General features: G+C 40.9%; 1 long non-coding RNA gene across 2 annotated transcripts; it reads right to left on the minus strand.

Annotated features, from left to right (window-relative positions):
• Positions 1-1,576: 1,576 nt before the first annotated feature.
• LOC123078434 (uncharacterized) lies at positions 1,577-6,779 on the minus strand. Of its 2 annotated transcripts, XR_006437454.1 has the most exons (5): positions 6,263-6,779; positions 5,345-5,469; positions 5,166-5,265; positions 2,845-3,162; positions 1,577-1,775 (listed from the first exon to the last, which is right to left on the minus strand). It is a non-coding gene; the product is annotated as an uncharacterized lncRNA (long non-coding RNA). The 2 variants fall into 2 exon arrangements; XR_006437453.1 differs by lacking the exon at positions 5,345-5,469 and having other exon boundaries at positions 6,263-6,764.
• Between the last annotated feature and the right edge of the window lie 278 nt (positions 6,780-7,057).

Here is a 7,057-nt window from a genome sequence, read left to right on the forward strand (position 1 = left end):
CCATCTTTTATTGACTTACCAGATGATATTGTGCTTTTTTATGCTAGGTAAATCATGGGCATTATTTTATAAACATTTATTTACATAATCACAACAATATGTGCAGGTAATCATGGGCTAATGTATTAGAATATTTATATCCTTTTGCAACACACGAACAATTATCTAGTTAATCTTTTAAATAGTTAAAAACAAGATAACTTGTTCGTAATGGCATAATCTTTGATTCCCAACTCATCATACAAATAATTTGAAATATCATTGCTCCTTAATCAACATGTTTCTTATTTCAAAGACCACACACTTTTCTCGCATATAATGTTGAAACGATTATAACCCAACTAAAAATTAGAATTCACTTGTTAAGGACTCATATTATTTACAAGATTCATCACGATTCACCATATCCACACATGAATGCAAGTATAATCACACATGAAAATTATTGTAGTTAAGGAACCGTTTTAATACCAACAAACTCCAATCAACACCTGTTATTACAATTAAGTGTCAATCACAATAGTGAAAATAGAAGTAGAGTGTTATCCCTTAAAACGGATTTTCAGAACATGGGGGCAACGAAGCATTTTATTTTGAACTGCTCCAAAAAAGGTGCTTAAAAGATTTGAAAAAAGTTACTTTTTTACATGAATATGCATGCATGTGGTCTAGGTACATGTGAAATTTCGTTCAGTAATACGTTGTATTACATGCTGCACAAAATAGACAAAATTTCAGCCCAAAACAACAAAAAACATGCCCCCAATTTTCATGTATTTTGTCTTTTTGTATCTTTTGCATGTAAGCACGTATATTGCTGAAATATTGGCCTGCTATACTGCATTGCTATATGTTCATGTACACAAATATTTGAAAAATTTCACGCCATAAAAATCTGTCTTTTCTTTTAACTTCAAAATAATGGGCACAAAGTGCCCATGCTCAGATGTCAATTTCGGTTATCCCTTAGACAGGAAGCCCAAACTTTGGTACATCCTTATACACAAGCCGCTGCCGTGGTGCCACCCACCTACAACGACAAGGAGGGGCTCCGCGATGCAATTAACTGCTCGTACACCTTAGGAGACAGATGCGCCGTCGGCGTTGTAATGCGGCAACGCTCCGCATCGGGTCCGAGGAGCCCGATAGGTTGGCGAGGCAGAGGGCGGTAGTGGCGGAGAGAGCCACACGACTCGCGGCAAAGCAGAACCGCGCCGCCCGGCGCATGGCGGGGATCATCGTCTCGTCCTCCCACCCCCTTGGACAACAACACGACGAACGATGACGCCGCCCACCGCCAACACCTACACCAAGGACACCGCCGCTCCCGAGACCCCAAGGGGAAGCGTCCGGCGAGGAAGTAGAGAACTCCGACCGCCTCCCTATGTCTATTTACTTTTAATCTAGCATTTTAGTTAAATATGAACTCCGGAGGCCCTTTTGGATTGAGTTGTATGAACTTGTCTACTATGTCGGATTGCCCTATCTATGTGCGGTTGCTGTGGTTATAAGTTACTAGATGACCCGGTTGCGCCAATGGCACAAGAAGCCATTTAGAAGCAATGTTAGTAGGAGATGTAGCTGGAAATATAATGCAATGTGGATTGTATTACAGATAATAGTACAGATATAGTAGAATGACTTATATTGGTTTACAGCTTATTTAAGCATCTTCTTAGTCTGATTGTGGTCTTTAGAGGGTGTGAGCGTACGATAAGCAGTGTGTCATTGTCGCATAATGCTTGCATGCTACACTTCCACATGCACTTGAAGGCCTGTAAAAGGTAGCATATTGTCAAACACGGATCGCTGAGATAGCAAAATCATCAGAACAAAAACACTAAGAGCAACAAAAACATGCACCGATCGGCATAATTATTTGATTCACATCTTTGATACAACCCTGCCTTTGAACTGCACATCTGTGCCACATACGACTGAAAGCAAAACAACAACAAAAACAGAGAAATAAGCGGACAAATATTGTACTCCCTCCGTCCCAAAATAAGTAGTACTAAATCAGCGACACTATTTTGGGATGGAGGGAGTATAAACCAGCTAATGGGTTCTTAAATCAAGTCAGCCAACAAAAATATATCTTGTGATCAAGATATGCAGATCACTAAGTGTAGTGTACTTATACATTCACATGCACAAGCTTCAAAGGTAATGTGTCATGAGTGTGTGACTACCATGATTTTTTTAAGGCGGTAAGGCCATCTAAGGTGAGCACCCACCCCTCTGATGCCTAAGCGCCTAAGGTAGACGTCTAAGCTCCTAAAGCAGGCACAATTGCACCTTATAAACACTGGTGACTACCAACCCCCACATAGTTATTTGGATGAGAGAAAATGGTATATTAGAAAAATGCATGCAACAATTAGAAGACAATGAAAAGCTCAAAAATTAGATATAGCAAATTCATCGGAATCACATGGACATATTGGAGGCAAGTACGCGTCAAGTATATAGAGAAATAAGAATAGAGAGGTCAAACTCTACAACAACTGTGCTTAGCACGGTAAGCCAAACTCTGTAGCTATGGTTCCAATGGACGCTACGCTAAGACACACTTTGTAGATTCAGTAGGTAATGAACAGTTTGGGTCCAAGTAAACAAGTAATGGAAAAGGTAACCTTTTTTACTTCTAAGGAAATATTAACAATCTGATTCTACAAAAGATTTAAACATGCATACATACAGGAGGCAGCTACTGAGCCACAAAATTCAGATAGGTTAATCAAAATGTTTCTACTACTGAAAACAGCTGAACTTGTACACGAACAAACAAGCACAGTGAGTGTCTGTCATCGCTGCAATTTGTATATGAGGGAAACAACTCACCTCTTCAAGAAGAAATCATGTCTTCCTTTCCTCCTTAAAGCTCTGCGAGCTGCAACCTACGCCTTGGCTGTCACAGAAGTAGCATCAGTAGAACCACCACCTAAAAGACTTTCTTCAAAGCATTTCAAAGTGCTTCATACAACTCATCATTGGGTAGCAACACTGGACTGGTGTATGAAACATCACCACCAAAATATTTGTAACTAAGCCATAGTTTGGGAATCAATCAAAGTAGCCTGCTATAAAGGCTTCCCATTGTGAATATCATTGCTAGTAAGTAATCGACTCAACCAGAAGAACTTTGGGAGCATCTGGTTCCTGCATGAAGGGATTCCAATTAATTATGAGATAGAAATTATGCCAAATTTGAAAACAATGATAACAACCGAACAAGCAAAGTCAAATACAAAATTAACTAATTGGTGATTTTATCATCACAAAAAGTGTTTGCTAACAAGTCCATGTGCGGCTATGTGCTCCATGCATGGTGTATACGAAAACATGGCGAGGGGGGAGCAGGTTCAGCAGCGGACCATGTTATTTTTTGTCCTTATGCAGCAACTGCCAGCATGGACTCGTTGCATTTAGTGGAGAAATCATTTGATCATTATGCAAAATACTAATCAAAAGCTAATTCTTCTTACAATGGCATGCCCTATTTAGGTTACAATCCAGTTAGTCCTACTGGAGTAATAAAACTCCAATAATATAATATATGTATTCATGAATTTCGGGTTTCAATACATGCACCATGATTCCTTAGAAACACGACCTTCAAGCCTACAATCAACACATAATGAGATAGAGTGCCGAAAGGTTGACATGGTGTAGATTCTCCTTCCGAAAATAAGGCATGGGCAGTTTCATCTTTCACCACAGATGATTGATCCTAACTATTTTACCACGTAGTCACCTTATCTTTCAGTGCTTTAATAATCCTTGGAAGTTCATATTTGTACTCGATTAATTATCTCGCTAACTCTAGAAGGGTGGACGTTTGGTCAAGGAGGATTAAGGTGGCATTCGAGTCCAATCAATTGCTTCATTGCTTGATCTAGTCTGGATAAAAAACCAAATGCAAGAACATGGCCAGGAAAAGGGATATAATCAATCTGTTCATCCTGCACCTCCACAATGGCTGATCCTGCCAAAGTGTCAATTCAATCAATTATGGCACTGCTATTGTTGTAAATATGGTAACTTTAATTTTTTTGATAAGATAACTTCTTCTATAATGAAATTTTTGCCTTGGCCTATAACACCACATCAGATATACATCAGCCTATGTGATGATGTAATGTATAAGGGTAATCCACCTGAAGTGCAAATCTACCTCTAATTATGTAATAGGACTTAATATAGTATGCATGCATTCTTTTATCTCTGCTTCTTAGATATTTAAAATTGGGCAGAACGACTAATTATACATCTCTAGATTCGTCGAATACTTTGGGGAGAGATTATAAGCACTAAGAATAATTTTCTTGATGACCGCAGCCAGCAAGTCATGAGTGCTATGAATGCCTTCTCGGTGTTCAGTATCAGAGGATCCTTCAAATTAGTTCAGCATCATAAATAATTGAAACTATGATGATCCTAGGCTCCTAGTAGCGGTCCATGTTTTTCTACGAATAGTGTAGAATTGTGATGAAGCAAATGGACACATAATCAGTACGTGTAAAAGCTAAAAGAAGCAAAATATATTCATAAACACAGTGCTAGATAAACAAAAAGGACCTTAAATACAACTACAAAGAAATATCATGCCAAGTGCAGCTTGTCGTTGGAAAATCTTTTAGATGCATGATGCTTCTACAGATGAAAAGCATATATGACGCATTACTGTCAACTCAATTATTCTGCTCTAGTTGAAAGTATAATGGCCACATATATCTACTTTCTGATAGTAGCCATCCAAGTTTTTCTCCGAATAGTGTAGAATTGTGACGAAGCAAATGGACACATAATCAGTACGTGTAAAAGCTAAAAGAAGCAAAAGATATTCACAAACACAGTGCTAGATGAACCAAAAGGACCTTAAATACAACTACGAAGAAACATCCTGGCAAATGCATCTTGCCGTTGGAAAGTCTTTTAGATGCATGATGCTTCTGCAGATGAAAAGCATATATGACGCATTACCGTCAACTCAATCATTCTGCTCTAGTTAAATTTATAATGGCCACATATATCTACTTTCTGATAATCACAAATGTGCAAATTTGGAGTACAATCAAAATAGAACTATATGGAAATGGCTTTATTTTAGGAATTGTTGTATGGAAATAGCGTAGAAAATATAAGCAAAGATAAATATACACCTTCCTTGTCTCCCGAACCTGCACAGTTCACAAGGCCCAATAACTTTGGTATGTTACACCATCATGTTGCACGGCTATGGCATGGAGTGAAATCTTGTACCTGCAAGAATGGTCGCATAATTTGAGATCCACTCGTTATCGAGACTATGCGTTTATTTCTTGTTTTATAATAGAATTACCTAGGAAGCGGCTTAGGAGTGGAACACATGGGGCATCTATATAAATCATTTTATTTTCTTAAGTTCTTCCAACATTTCGTGCAGCTAATATACCACAAGTCTTCACCTGAGACCACTTCGGTGGCCTAGAGTCAAGAACAATCACCCAATTCAGTAACTGTTCATGGATTAAAACAAAATACACGATATGCAGAAGTCCCGTTCTCTTGGTTCCTTCTTTCAGCACTAATCGAACAGAAGAACATCAACTGAACTTCCTACTATCCATACATGAATATAGATACTTCTTGCGAAACAAAAATGAATCAAAGGACTGCTTTATATTTGGGAAGCAACCAAATCTAAAAAGTATCTATGAACTGATCACAAACACATAGTTTCAGTACTGAAACAAGTGCCAGAAGAACTCTCTCTAGACTGAGGTATACTTCGAGGCGAGTCTGAAACTCGCCGGCTTACGGTGTAGCTCAAGGCAAATCGAAATATACACGTGTTGTTTTTACATCACTCAGAGAGAAAAAGTGTACCATTGATGTTTAAAATCGGACAAAATAATCTCATACTACACGGCACGCAGACTGCTGTATTACTCACTCTCCGACCAACATCTCCAAGAACAAGATAATCTCATACTACACGCAGACTGTTGTATTACTCATTCTCTGACTAACATCTCCAAGAAATCTCACTGTATTTGAGAAACTACTCTCTTCTTTCAAACTGGACGTAGAGAAAAATGACTGCTTCCTTTCTAAATCTTAGACCATTCCTAATCAAAATCGTAAATAATTTCCTAATCAAATCACTAAAGCATGAATCTACCATTGCATTCTGCCTACACAAGCCCCACACACGCGGGCGCAGAGAGAGAGAGATGGGAGGTGCAGAGAAGGCTACGGAGGATGGTGTTGATCTCACCTGAGAGGACCGGCAGCCAGCTCAGAGATCCACTTCTCGCCGTCGTCCTGGCGTTCCCATCACAACCCTCACCCTGTTCCCTCTTCTGCCACTTTGCGCGTGTGTCTCTCCCGCTTCAGATCTGAACCTTAGGGAGGAAGAACAAACGGCATGGTGGCGCGGGGAGAGAAGCCAGCGCCGCTGCATCCTCTGACCCCCACCTCCTGCTCACCCTCGTGCCTCCTCACCCCGTCGTCCACCTCCCTCCTCTGCTCCCCCGGGTCTCCTCCCATCGTCGGCAGTCAACGTGACGAGCAGGATAGCAGCGGCTTGGGGAAAGGAGAAGCCAACGCGAAAGACGGTGGTGCGGGGCTGGCACGGCGGCGGTGGCGGCGATGGCGGCGGATGGGGAACGGCGGAGGAGAGGAAGGGCAGGGATGGGAGCCGGCGGAGGAAAGAGGGGACGAGGAGACACGGGGGAGATATTTTCTAGGGCTCGCCTCGTCTCTAGCCTGAACCACGCACACCGCAATAACCGTAACAACCATCTGATTCACTGGACCATGGCCAACGAGACCCACCCGGCAGCCACTCTCGAAAGAAACGTTAATGTAAAAAAGAATGGACGGTTTACCACAAGCCAGCAGCCAAAATAATGCTACCGGAAAGGAATCGGAAGACCCAACCATCGCAGCGCACGCGGGTGCCCTCGCTTGGTGGGTTGCATAGCTAAATTTATATGTTCAATATGGATGATGTACGTAGTGTACATGCTTTTGTATGAATTTAGGTGTAACATATGAGGTTGCGGTTGTG

The sequence above is a fragment of the Triticum aestivum genome, chromosome 3D, assembly GCF_018294505.1.
Source record: "Triticum aestivum cultivar Chinese Spring chromosome 3D, IWGSC CS RefSeq v2.1, whole genome shotgun sequence".
NCBI classification, from domain to species: domain Eukaryota; kingdom Viridiplantae; phylum Streptophyta; class Magnoliopsida; order Poales; family Poaceae; genus Triticum; species Triticum aestivum.